The following is a 14,423-nucleotide window of genomic DNA, read 5'->3' as shown; positions in this document are numbered from 1 at the left end:
TCTGACAGCTTGCTTGGCTTGTCCTCAGTCTCCTTATCACTTATAGTGACCATCTTGCAATCTTTCCATCTTACTTTCTTTTTTTCACCTCTCGGATTCTTCTCTGTGTCACTTGGGAATCCATCTGTGGGTTTGGGAATTTGCTCAGAGAGATACCCCACTTGAGATTCCAACCTCTTGATTGTGTCTCCCTGGTTCTTGAAACTGGCTCGCACTTCCTCCTTGAACACCTTGTTGTCTTGAATCTTCTTGCCTATGCCTTCAAGTAGATTCTCAATCCTTGAGAGTCTGTCATAAAATGATTGTAGATCGTGATTAGAGGTGGAAGGATGAGGTAAGTTATTTTGGGTTTGATGTGGATGTGGAGAGGTGTTGTTATGGGGGTGTTGATATGGTCTAGATGTGAAATGTTGGTGGCTTGCATTGTTGGGATTTGGACGTCTTTGATCAAGGCTTTGGTCTTGTTGATTTTTCCACCCAAAGTTTGGGTGATTCCTCCATCCAGGGTTGTAGGTCTTGGAGTATGGATCATGGTTTTGCCTAGGTGAATTCCCAATGTAGCTGGCTTGCTCCTGACTTCCCTCTGCTTCTTCATTCACTCCTTCTTGGTTTGTTGATAAAGTGGAGATTGCTGCTACTTGGTTCCTCTCCATCTTCTTGGTGAGGTCAGCCAGCTGCTGGGTAATGAGCTTGTTTTGGGCCAGCAGAGCATCTACATTGTTTAGCTCCATTACTCCTCTTGTGTTCGCTCTTTCGGAAGCATAGAAGTAGTCGTTCTCTGCTACAGTTTCAATGACATCTATGGCCTCCTCAATGGTCTTCTTCTTGTTCAAAGATCCTCCGGATGAATGGTCTACGGCCTTCTTTGACTCATAAGAGAGCCCTTCATAGAAAATATGTAGCTGCACCCATTCATTGAACATGTCAGGTGGACACCTCCTTGTTAGGTCTTTAAACCTCTCCCATGCTTCATACAGAGTCTCACCATCTTGTTGCCTGAGAGTTTGGACCTAACCTCTCAGCCTATTGATTCGTTGAGGAGGGTAAAATCTTGCTAAGAATTTATTCACCACATCTTCCCAAGTTGTCAAGCTCTCCTTTGGGAAAGACTCCAACCACTTGGCTGCCTTATCCTTGAGTGAGAATGGAAATAAAAGCAGTCTATAGGTGTCAGGATGAACACCATTAGACTTCACTGTGTCACATATTTTTAGGAAGGTGGTTAGATGTTGAATGGGGTCTTCTTGGACACTTCCTCCGAACGAACAGTTGTTCTGAACAAGGGTGATGAGCTGTGGTTTTAGTTCAAAATTGTTGGCATGGATGGTTGGCTTTTGAATGCTACTTCCACAGTTTCCTGGGTTTGGATTGATGTAAGAGCCTAGAACTCTTCTATCCTCCCCAGCATGATTTGCTTGTCCTCTTCCGCCATGGTTGTGAGCTTCTTCTTCACGATGGTTTTCCATGTTTTCTTCCATGTTTGGTTCAAAGTATTCCTCAAAGTGTTCCTCCTCTTCTTCAGCAACAACTACACGTCTTTCTCTTGCCTCCCTCCTTAGTCTAAGGAAGGTTCTCTCAGGTTCAGAATCAAAGGAAGTTGAAGCCCTGCTTCTTCTCCCTGTCATACAACCAACAAGTACAAGCAAAGAGAATAGGTGCAGAAAGTATATCTGTCAGAATTACTGTTAGTGTGAGTGATGCAATATATCAAACAGTTAGTGGGTTAGTGAAATGAATGGTAAATAACAAAGAAAAAGTAGGGGGAAGGGAAAAAAATTAACTAAAATAGAAAGTAAATGACTCAAATAGAAAATTAAATCAAACAAAAATAAAATGCTCAATCTAGTTATCCTCCAATTTAATCATTGTTGATGCACAATCAATCCCCGGCAACGGCGCCATAAACTTGATGCACGAAAAACTTGTCTCATAACAAATTTCCTTCGGCAAGTGTACCGAATTTGTCGTCAAGTAAAAACTCACAATAGAGTGAGGTCGAATCCCACAGGGATTGATTGATCAAGCAACTTTAATTAGAGGAATGTTTTAGTTGAGCGAATCAGAATTTGAGTTGAGAAATTGCAGAAAATTAAATGGCGGGAAAGTAAATAACAGAAAAGAAAATGCTAGAAATAAGAGCTGAATGTAGATGATGGAAATTAAATTGCAGAATCTTAAATGGGAATGGGGAAATTGCTCATAAAAGTAAATGACAGAAATTAAAGAGAATGGGTAAGATCAGAAATGGGGGGTTCATTGGGCTCAGGAGATGTTGCATTCTCCGGATCAATTTCATTTTCATCTCTTCCTCAATCAATGCACTCATTGATCTCCTTGGCAATCTTAAGTGATCGAATTACAATTTCTTGTAATTCAATCTCTCAAATCTTGATCAATAGCCAATTCCTTGGTCAATTGCTCATGAGAAGAGATGAAGTATGGTCACTGATTATACCACATGCATTTCCCAAATCAAGTGTTGAGAGGATTATAGTCACATATCCATCCAAACCCAATTTGGTCCAGCATGAGAAAGCATTTCTAGCATGATCTCTTCATTCCTCTTTCAAGGTTCAGAAGAGATCCAAGTTTGAATAGCTTCTTTTCCAAGATAACTATCCAATTGGATAAAGATCGAAAGCTTTCAAGTAAAATCAAGAGAAAAGATAGAAGAAGAATAATGAAAACTAGTATTGATCCATCAAATTACAACAGAGCTCCCTAACCCAATGAAAGGGGTTTAGTTGTTCATAGCTCTGGAAATGAAAACAAAGATGGAGAATACATGATGAAACTAGAAGTGCAGAGAAAGTAAAATACAGAGAGTAGTTCTATGCCAAGAGGCTCCCTATAATTTCTAACTCTCAATTTAAATCAAAGCTACTCCTATATATACTACTCTTCTGTTCTTCTAGTTGGCTCTTCAAGTCTTGGGTATGGGCCTTTGGATCTTGAGTTTGAAGCAGTTCTCTTCTTCATTGGGCTTGGCTTTACTTGCAGAGAGAAAGTGTGAAGTGGGCAGAGACTTTAGCTCAGGACGTTAGTGGTGTTAACGTTCAGTGAAAATATGGATACGAGAACGTTAGTGACAATCACCTTTTTCACTAATGTTCCTCACCCAAGTAAGAGCAACGTTAACTTCAACGTTAGTGGCACAAACGTTGCCACTAACGTTGCCTCTATGCCTTTCGCACACGTTACTGGGACTTACCTTTCCCAGTAACGTTGAGAAGTCTCCCCCTTCCTTACGTTAGAGTCCACGTTAACTTAGTTAACGTGGCTCTTTTAACGTAGGCTTGCCAACCTTCGAGAACGTTAGTGACACTTACCACTGTCACTAACGTTCCAATGTGCCCCTATTTCTCACGTTAGAGTCCACATTAACTAGGTTAACGTGGCTTCTAACGTGGCCATGCTAGCCATCTCCAATGTTAGTGACAAACTTGAGTGTCACTAACGTTGGCTCATCATTCCCTTATCCACGTTAGCTTCCACGTTAACTAAGTTAACGTGGGAGTTAACGTGGCTCATAGTGGCTTGTGTGGCCTAATTCCAACGTTAGTGACAATGTTGGGTGTCACTAACGTTGGCGATCACCTCCCTTTTTCATGTTAACTTCCACGTTAACTAAGTTAACGTGGGAGTTAACGTGGCTTATTGGGGCTTGTGTGGGTTCCTTCCAACGTTAGTGACAATGTTTGGTGTCACTAACGTTATTGACCACTTTGTCTCCTCACGTTAGCTTCCATGTTAACTAGGTTAACGTGGAAGTTAACGTGGCTTATTGTCACTTGGCCAACGTTAGTGACAAAGTTGAATGTCACTAACGTTGGCTTCTCCTTTACTTCTTAACGTTAGAGGCCACGTTATCTAAGTTAACGTGGCAACTAACATGGCCACTTATGAGCTTGGTCCAACGTTAGTGATAATGTTAAGTTTCACTAACGTTGGCTCCATTTCCTTTTTTCCACTTCCACGTTAGAGTTCACGTTAACTTAGTTAACGTGACTCTTAACGTGGGCAATGATGGCTTCGAGAGCGTTATTGGCAATTACTTTTCTCATTAACTTTGCAAGTTACTCCCATTCCACGTTAGTGTTAACGTTAGTGTAACTAACGTAGCCACTAATGTGGTTCTTCTTTGCTTCCTTTGTCCTGAAATCAAGCAATAAAATGCATCAAAGTTCTAGTCCAAGTCATGGGAAATGCAACATCCAATTTGTCCTTAAATTCATGCGAAATCCTCATGAAATCATGTAAAGTGCACAATGTATGCTTGAATCAAGATGTAAGTAAATATCTACCCAAAACGAGCTTATTTCCTAAGGAAATGCATGAAACTACCCTAAAAACAGTAAAGGAAAGTCAGTGAAACTGGCCAAAATGCCTTGGCATCAGGAATCTTTTTATTTCTCCATCCCCTTGGTAATTTCTTTACAACTATTTCCTCTTCTTCCAGTAGTTTTCTAGTAATCATTGTGTCAGGGGTTTCCTCATTTACTGCTCCATCCAACTCTCGTGGCTTCAATTCTTTTTTGAGTTCTCTTGGTTGCAGAACTTCTTGCTTGTTCACCAAAGACTGTTTCAGTGGTTCAGCTGCTGATTTACTGTTGCTTCCCTTTGTGCACATGTTGCTGTGATCATTCTTTGACTCCTTAGGTTCTGGCTCAGACTCAGATGTAAGTTTGAACACATGGAAGGTGAGGTGTTCATCATGTATTCTCAAGATTAACTCTCCTTGTTCCACATCTATCAGGGCTCTAGCAGTGGCTAGAAATGGTCTCCCCAGAATAATAGGGTAAAGGTAACTTTTCTCCAAGTCCATAACAACAAAGTCAGTGGGGTGTAAGTAGTTTCCTACTTTCACCAATACATTTTCAACTACTCCTTCAGACTTCTTCTGAGTTTTATCCGCCAACTGGATGATTACATCTGTGGATCTCAGCTCATTGATTTGCAACTTCTTCATAAGTGATAGAGGCATCACATTTATGCTAGCTCCTAAGTCACAGAATCCTCTGTCAATTCTTGTCTCTCCTATGGCACATGGAATATGAAAGCTCCCTGGATCTTTTTTCTTCATGAGTGTGTCTTTCTTGATGAGGGCACTACATTCCTTGTTCATTGTCACTGTTTGTCCCCGTTTTAAGGTTCCTTTCTTGGTCAACAGTTCTTTCATGCACTTCATGTATGTTGGCATCTGTTGGAGAATTTTGATGAAGGGAATGTTGACACTGAGGGATGCAAACATGTCTAGGAATCTTGAATATGACCTGTCTTTCTCACTTCTCTTGAGTCTTTGGGAAAATGGTGCTTGTGGCACAACGGGCTTGAGGTATTCTTTCTCTTTTTGTTCCTTCCTCTGTTCAGGGCTAGCTATTTCTTCTATCTCCCTGACATTCTTCCTTGACTCTCCTTCATCATGCTCTGAGTGTTTGGAGCATTCTTCTTTCAAACTTTCTTCACTGCTTAGATTGATTGACTTACATTCTTCCCACCTTACCTTCTTCGTTTTCCCTCTTGGATTTTTCTCTGTATCACTTGGAAAACTATCAGTGGACTTTGGAGCCTGTTGTGAAAGATGTCCTACCTGAGATTCGAGATTCTTAAGGACCTCCCCTCGGCTTTTCATACTACCTCTCACTTCTTCCCGGAATTTTTTCATGTCTTCACACTCTTTGTACATGTTTGCAAGCATAGCTTCCATTTTGGCCATTCTATCATCATCATGGGGTGATGGTTGGTTGGAATTAGGGTGTTGAGAGTGGTTGTTGTGGCTTTGGTATGGTAGCTGTGAGTAAATGTTTTGTGTGGTCTGTGGTGCGCAGAAATCGTGATCGTTCATTCCTTGGTAACGGTGCTAAAAAAAACTTAATACGCACATTCATAATTTTAATTCTTTGTCACAACTTCGCACAACTAACCAGCAAGGGCACTGGGTCGTCCAAGTAATAAACCTTACATGAGTAAGGGTCGATCCCACGGAGATTGCCGGCTTGAAGCAAGCTATGGTCACCTTGTAAATCTCAGTCAGGCGGATTCAAATGGTTATGGTGAATTGATAATTAAAATATAATTAAAATATAAAATAGGATAGAAATACTTATGTAATTCATTGGTGAGAATTTCAGATAAGCATATAGAGATGCTTTTGTCCCTCCTGAACCTCTGCTTTCCTGCTGTCTTCATCCAATCATTCCTACTCCTTTCTATGGCAAGCTTATGTTGGGCATCACCGTTGTCAATGGCTACATCCCGTCTTCTCAGTGAAAATGGTCCAAAATGCGCTGTCACCGCACGGCTAATCATCTGTCAGTTCTCGATCATACTGGAATAGGATTCAGTAATCCTTTTACGTCTGTCACTACGCCCAGCACTCGCGAGTTTGAAGCTCGTCACAGCCATCCCTTCCCAGATCCTACTTAGAATACCACAGACAAGTTTTAGGCTTTCCAGATCTCAGGAATGGCCGCCAATAATTCTAGCCTATACCACGAAGACTCTGATCTCATGGAATGGAAGGCTCGGTTGTCAGGCGAGGCAACCATGCGTCATGAACCAGGAGGCTAAGAGATACGCACTCAAGCTATTGCAAGTAGAACGAAAGTGGTTGTCAGGCACGCGTTCATAGGTGAGAATGATGATGAGTGTCATGGATCATCACATTTGTAAGGTTGAAGAACAAGTGTATATCTTAGAGAAGAAATAGGCTTGAATTGAATAGAAAAACAGTAGTACTTTGCATTAATTCATGAGGAACCGCAGAGCTCCACACCTTAATCTATGGTGTGTAGAAACTCTACCGTTGAAAATACATAAGAACAAGGTCCAGGCATGGCCGAATGGCCAGCCTCCAAAACGTGATAAAAGGATCAAAAGATAATCCAAAGATGTAAATACAATAGTAAAAAGTCCTATTTATACTAAACTAGTTACTAGGGTTTACAGAATTGAGTAAATGATGCAGAAATCCGCTTCTGGGCCCACTTGGTGTGTGCTTGGGCTGAGCATTGAAGCTTTCACGTGCAGAGGTCTTTCTTTGAGTTAAACTCCAGTTTGTAACCTGTTTCTGGTGTTTAACTCTGCTTTGCAACCTGTTTCTGGCGTTTAACTTTAGAATAGGGTAGAGAGCTGGCGTTGAATGCCAGTTTGCGTCATCTAAACTCGGGCAAAGTATGGACTATTATATATTGCTGGAAAGCCCTGGATTTCTACTTTCGAACGCAGTTGAGAGCGAGCCATTTGGACTCCTGTAGCTCTAGAAAATCCACTTTGAGTGTAGGGAGGTCAGAATCCAACAGCATATGCAGTCCTTCTTCAGCCTCTGAATATGATTTTTGCTCAAGTCCCTCAATTTCAGCCAGAAAGTACCTGGAATCACAGAAAAATACACAAACTCATAGTAAAGTCCAGAAATGTGATTTTTATTTAAAAACTAATAAAAATATACTAAAAACTAATCAAATCTTACTGAAAACTATGTAAAAACAATGCCAAAAAGCGTATAAATTATCCGCTCATCACAACACCAAACTTAAATTGTTGCTTGTCCCCAAGCAACTGAAAATCAAATAGGATAAAAATAAGAGAATATACTATAAATTCCAAAATATCAATGAAACTTAGCTCCAATCAAATGAGTGGGACTAGTAGCTTTTTTGCCTCTTGAATAGTTTTGGCATCTCACTTTATCCCTTGAAGTTCAAAATGATTGGCATTTATAGGAACTTAGAATTCAGATAGTGTTATTGATTCTCCTAGTTTAGTATGTTGATTCTTGAACACAGCTACTTTATGAGTCTTGGCCGTGGCCCTAAGCACTCTGTTTTCCAGTATTACCACCGGATACATACATGCCACAGACACATAACTGGGTGAACCTTTTCAGATTGTGACTCAGCTTTGCTAAAGTCCCCAATTAGAGGTGTCCAGGGTTCTTAAGCACACTTTTTTTTTCTTTGGACCTCGACTTTAACCGCTCAGTCTCAAGTTTTCACTTGACACCTTCACGCCACAAGCACATGGTTAGGGACAGCTTGGTTTAGCTGCTTAGGCCAGGATTTTATTCCTTTAGGCCCTCCTATCCACTGATGCTCAAAGCCTTGGATCCTTTTTATTACCCTTGCCTTTTGGTTTTAAGGGTTATTGGCTTTTTGCTCTTGCCTTTTGGTTTAAAGAGCTTTTGGCTTTTTCTGCTTGCTTTTTCTTTTTCTTTTTCTTTTTTTTTTGCCATTTTCCCCATTTTTTCGCAAGCTTTTTTATTCACTGCTTTTTCTTGCTTCAAGAATCATTTTTATGATTTTTTAGATCATCAAATAACATGTCTCCTTTTTCATCATTCTTTCAAGAGCCAACATATTTAACATTCATAAACCACAATATCAAAAGACATATGCACTGTTCAAGCATTCATTCAGAAAACAAAAAGTATTGTCACCACATCAAAATAATTAAACCAGTTTCAAGGATGAATTCGAAACCATGTACTTCTTGTTCTTTTGTAATTAAAACATTTTTCATTTAAGAGAGGTGATGGATTCATAGGACATTCATAACTTTAAGGCATAGACACTTAAATACTAATGATCATGTAATAAGACACAAACATAAACATAAAGCATAGTAAGCGAAAAACAGGAAAATAAGAACAAGGAGATTAAGGAACGGGTCCACCTTAGTGAGGGTGGCGTCTTCCTCTTCTTGAAGAACCAATGGTGCTCTTGAGCTCCTCTATGTCTCTTCCTTGTCTTTGTTGCTCCTCCCTCATAGCTCTTTGATCTTCTCTAATCTCATGGAGGATGATGGAGTGATCTTGGTGTTCCACCCTTATTTGTCCCATGTTGGAGCTTAATTCTCCTAGGGAAGTGTTGATTTGCTCCCAATAGTTTTGTGGAGGAAAGTGCATCCCTTGAGGCATCTCAGGGATTTCATGGTGAGGAATTTCCACATGCTCTTGTTGAGGTCCATGATCTCTTGTTTGCTCCATTCTTTTGTTAGTGATGGGCTTGTCCTCTTCAATGAGGATGTCTCCCTCTATGTCAATTCCAGCCGAATTGCAGAGGTGACAAATGAGGTGAGGAAAGGCTAACCTTGCCAAAGTGGAAGACTTGTCAGCCACCTTATAAAGTTCTTGAGGTATAATCTCATGGACTTCCACTTCCTCCCCAATCATGATACTATGGATCATGATGGCCCGGTCTATAGTAACTTCAGACCGGTTGCTAGTAGGAATGATTGAGCGTCGAATAAACTCCAACCATCCTCTAGCTACAGGCTTAAGGTCCAGTCTTCTCAATTGAACCGGCTTGCCTCTTGAATCAACTTTCCATTGAGCTCCTTCCACACATATGTCCATGAGGACTTGGTCCAACCTTTGATCAAATTTGACCCTTCTAGTGTAGCGGCGTGCGTTTTCTTCCATCATTGGCCAGTTGAATGCCAGCTTTACATTTTTCAGACTGAAATCTAAGTATTTCCCCCAAACCATGGTAAACCAATACTTGGGATTCGAGTTCACACTTTGATCATGGTTCCTAATGATCCATGCGTTTGCATAGAACTCTTGAACCATTAAGATCCTGACTTGTTGAATGGGGTTGGTGAGAACTTCCCAAACTCTTCTTCGGATCTCATGTCAGATCTCTGGATACTTATTCTTTTTGAGCTTGAAAGGAACCTCAGGGATCACTTTCTTCTTGGCCACAACTTCATAGAAGTGGTCTTGATGGACCTTTGAGATGAATCTCTCCATCTTCCATGACTCAGAGGTGGAAGCAATTGCCTTCCCTTTCCTCTTTCTTGAGGTTTCTCTGGCCTTGGGTGCCATTAATGGTTATGGAAAAACAAAAAGCTATGCTTTTACCACACCAAGCTTAAAATGTTTGCTCGTCCCCGAGCAAAATAAGAAAGAAAGAAGGAGAAGAGGAAGAAAATGGAGGAGATGGAGAGAGAAGGTGTATTCGGCCAAGGGGGAGAAGGAAGGGTTGTGTTGTGTGAAAATAAAGAGGGGATGAGGGGTTTATATAGGAGTGGGGAGAGGTTTAGGGTTCGGCCATTTGGGTTGGGTTTGGGAGGGAAAAGAGTTTGAATTTTGGAGGTAGGTGGGGTTTTTGGGGAAGAGAGGATGGATGTGAGTGGTGAAGAGGTGATGGGGAAGAGTGATTGAGGTGATTGGTGAGGGGTATTTGTGGAAGAGAGTTATGAAAAGGTGTGGAGAGGAGAGAAGAAAATGTGGGGATTCTGTGGGGTCCATAGATCCTGTGGGGTCAAGCACTTAACATCCCTACTGATGAGCGGATATTTTATACACTTTTTGGAGTTAATTTCATATAGTTTTTAGTATGTTTTAGTTAGTTTTTAGTTTATTTTCATTAGTTTTTAGGAAAAATTCATATTTCTGGACTTTACTATGAGTTGTGTATTTTTCTGTAATTTCAGGAATTTTTCTGGCTGAAATTGAAGGAGCTGAGCAAAAATCTGATTCAGGCTGAAAAAGGACTGCTGATGCTGTTGGATTCTGACCTCCCTGCACTCAAAGTGGATTTTCTGGAGCTACAGAACTCGAAATGGCGTGCTTCCAATTGCGTTGGAAAGTAGACATACAGGGATTTCCAGAAATATATAATAGTCCATACTTTGCTCAAGGATAGATGACGTAAACTTGCGTTCAACGCCAGTTCTCTGCCCAATTCTGGCGTCCAGCGCCAGAAAAGGATTAAAAGTTGGAGTTCAACGCCATAAATGGATCCAAACCTGGCGTTGAACGCCCAAAATGGCCTTATGCACGTGAATTACTTAAATCTCAGCCCCAACACACACCAAGTGGGCCCCAGAAGTGGATCTCTATACCATCTGTTATGGTTTACTCAATTTCTGTAAACCTAGGCTACTAGTTTAGTATTTAAACAACTTTTAGAGACTTATTTTGTATCTCATGACATTTTAGATCTGAACTTTGTACTCTTTGACGGCATGAGTCTCTAAACTCCATTGTTGGGGGTGAGGAGCTCTGTTGTGTCTCGATGAATTAATGCAAGTATTTCTGTTTTCCATTCAAACACGCTTGTTCCTATCTAAGATGTTCATTCGCGCTTAACTGTGATGAAGGTGATGATCCGTGACATTCATCACCTTCCTCAAACCATGAACGTGTGCCTGACAACCACCTCCGTTCTATATCCGATTGAATGAGTATCTCTTAGATTCCTTAATCAGAATCTCCGTGGTATAAGCTAGAACTGATGGCGGCATTCATGAGAATCCGGAAAGTCTAAACCTTGTCTGTGGTATTCCGAGTAGGATTCAATGATCGAATGACTGTGACGAGCTTCAAACTCGCGAGTGCTGGGCGTAGTGACAGACGCAAAAGGAGGGTAAATCCTATTCCAGCATGATTGGGAACCTCAGATGATTAGCAGTGCTGTGACAGAGCATTTGGACCATTTTCACAAGAGGAGGGGATGTAACCATTGAAAACGGTGACGCTCCAACACACAGCTTGCCATAGAAGGACGTGCGTGCGTGAATTAGAAGACAGAGGAAAGCAGAGATTCAGAAGACAAAGCATCTCCAAAACTCCAACATATTCTCCATTACTGCATAACAAGTAACCTTTAATTTATGCTCTCTTGGTTATTCGCAATTCAACTGATAAACATAATTGACTTCCTGACTAAGATTTACAAGATAACCATAGATTGCTTCAAACCAACAATCTCCGTGGGATTCGACCCTTACTTACGTGAGGTATTACTTGGACGACCCAGTGCACTTGCTGGTTAGTGGTACGAGTTGTGAAAAGTGTGATTCATAATTCGTGCACCACCTACTCCAATTAGGCATGTAAAACGCCCAAATGACGGGGATTGTTCGTGTTTGAACAACTGACGGTTTATTTTGTTTCTTAGATTAGGAAAATTTTTCTTTTTGGTTTAGAGTCTCTTATTATTGTTCTTGGTTAAAAAAAAAAAAAATATATATATATATATATATATATATATATATACTTCTTCAAAACAAGTGTTACATTCATAACTCATTTGGCTAGAGCGTTAATCTGTGTTCTTGGTAATTGGGTTAGAATCTTTTATATTCTTTTCAAAACCTTCTTTTTCATAAATAATAATTTCTCTATTAAATTGTGTGCCAAATTTTAAGTTTGGTGTTTTCTTGTTGATTTCCCTTTGGTTTTCGAAAATTTTGGTTTGGTTTTCTAAAAATTTTAAGTTTGGTGTTCTTTTTTCATGTTCTTGTGTTCTTGTGAGTCTTCAAAGTGTTCTTGAGTTTTCCTTGTGTCTTGATTTTAAAATTTTTAAGTTTGGTGTTCCTTGGTGTTTTCCCTCCAAAATTTTCAAAAACAAGGAGCATTAGATCTAAAAATTTTAAATCTTGTGCTATCTTATTGTTTTTCTCTTTCCTCACTAAATTCAAAAATATCTTTTCTCTCTATTTTTAAAACAAATTTTCGAAAATTATTTTTTAAAAAAAAATTCAGATTTTTTTTAAAATTTAAAAATCTTTTCCAAATCATATCTTTTTCAAAACTTCCTAACCACTTTCTCTCTCCTCATTTTTTTTTCGAAAATCTTCACATATTTTTATTTATTTTATTTTAATTTATTTTATTTTCGAAATAATTAAATAAATAAATAATTAAATAAAAATATTTTTTTTTTATTTTACATCATCTCCCTTTCTCCATCATGGATCTAAGTGGAAATGAACAGTCCAGGAGGACTCTGGGGTCATATGCTAACCCCTCTACTGCTTCATATGGGAGTAGCATCTGCATACCCTCCATTGGAGTCAGTAACTTTGAGTTGAATCCTCAGCTCATTATCATGGTGCAGCAAAATTGCCAGTATTCCGGTCTTCCACAGGAAGAACCTACAGAGTTTCTGGCACAGTTTTTACAAATTGCTGACACAGTACATGATAAGGAAATAGATCAGGATGTCTACAGACTATTACTGTTTCCATTTGCTGTGAAAGATCAAGCTAAGAGGTGGTTAAATAACCAACCTAAGGCCAACATAAGGACATGGAAACAGCTGATAGAAAAATTCCTGAATCAATACTTTCCCCCAAAATGGATGACACAGCTAAGGCTGGACATCCAAGGCTTTAAACAAGGAGATAATGAATCTCTTTATGATGCCTGGGAGAGATACAGAGAGATGCTACGAAAATGCCCCTCTGAAATGTTTTCAGAGTGGGTTCAGTTAGACATCTTCTATTATGGGCTTACAGAAAGAGCTCAGATCTCTTTAGATTGCTCAGCTGGTGGATCTATCCACATGAGAAAGACAATTGAAGAGGCTCTAGAGCTCATTGATACAGTTACCAGGAATCAGCATCTGTACCTAAGCAGTGACCCTTCCATAAAAGAAGAGGTTAAAACAACAACTGCTGAACTCAGTCCTGCAAAACAAGCTGCTGAGTTCAATCAGCAATTGAACTTTCTAACGAAGCAGTTAGCTGAATTCAAAGATAAACTACAAGAGACAAGGATGGCTAATATAAATGTGGAAGAACAATTGAAGCAAACCAAGTAGCAGCTGTCAAGACAAATAACAGAAGAATGCCAAGCAGTTCAATTAAGAAGTGGGAAAACATTACATACCCCACCTCAAGGCAGCAAAGAGCTAAGGAGTGAGCAAACCACCCAAAATTCACCTGAGGACAGTAAGAGCCCAGGGAAAAGTAATTCTGGCGTTAAAACGCCAGAAAATTGGTGGAAGGCTGGGGCTGAACGCCCAGACCCTGCCCAAGATTGGCGTTCAACGCCAGTAACAAGCAAAGACTGGCGTTCAACGCCCAAAATGGGCAAGGATCTGGCGTTGAACGCCCAAAATGGGCAAAATCTGGCACTGAACACCGAAAATGGGCACAGTTCTGGCGTTCAGACGCCAGGAACAGACAAGGAGCTGGCATCCAATTTCACTCCAGCTTCTAACCCTGGCACTCAACTGCCAGTGAGGGATCAGACACACACAAATGCTGATAACAACCCCTCTAGAAAGGCTTCTTCAACCACTTCTGTAGGCAATAAACCTGCAACAACTAAGGTTGAAGAATATAAAGCCAAGATACCTTATCCTCAAAAACTCCGGAAAGAGGAGCAGGATAAGCAATTTGCTCGCTTTGCAGATTATATCAGGACTCTTGAAATAAAGATTCCATTTGCAGAGGCAGTTGAGCAAATACCTTCTTATGCCAAGTTCATGAAAGAGATCTTGAGTCATAAGAAGAATTGGAGAGAAACTGAAAGAGTTCTCCTCACTGAAGAGTGCAGTGCAGTCATTCTGAAAAGCTTTCCTGAAAAGCTTAAAGACCCTGGGAGCTTTCTGATACCATGCACACTAGAAGGTAATTGCACCAAGACAGCTTTATGTGATCTGGGAGCAAGCATCAACCTAATACCT

The 14,423-nt window shown here is 40.2% G+C and overlaps 1 non-coding gene across 1 annotated transcript; it reads left to right on the top strand.

Annotated features, from left to right (window-relative positions):
* The first annotated feature begins 921 nt into the window (after window positions 1-921).
* LOC148574566 (small nucleolar RNA R71) lies at window positions 922-1,025 on the top strand. The gene has a single exon (XR_015906414.1). It is a non-coding gene; the product is annotated as a small nucleolar RNA R71 (small nucleolar RNA).
* Window positions 1,026-14,423: the final 13,398 nt, after the last annotated feature.

This window comes from Arachis ipaensis, chromosome B2 (assembly GCF_059453495.1).
Source record: "Arachis ipaensis isolate K30076 ecotype BB chromosome B2, ASM5945349v1, whole genome shotgun sequence".
In the NCBI taxonomy this organism is placed as follows: domain Eukaryota; kingdom Viridiplantae; phylum Streptophyta; class Magnoliopsida; order Fabales; family Fabaceae; genus Arachis; species Arachis ipaensis.
The sequence above is the reverse complement of the archived record's forward strand: the minus strand, read 5'-3'. Positions and strand labels throughout refer to the sequence as shown.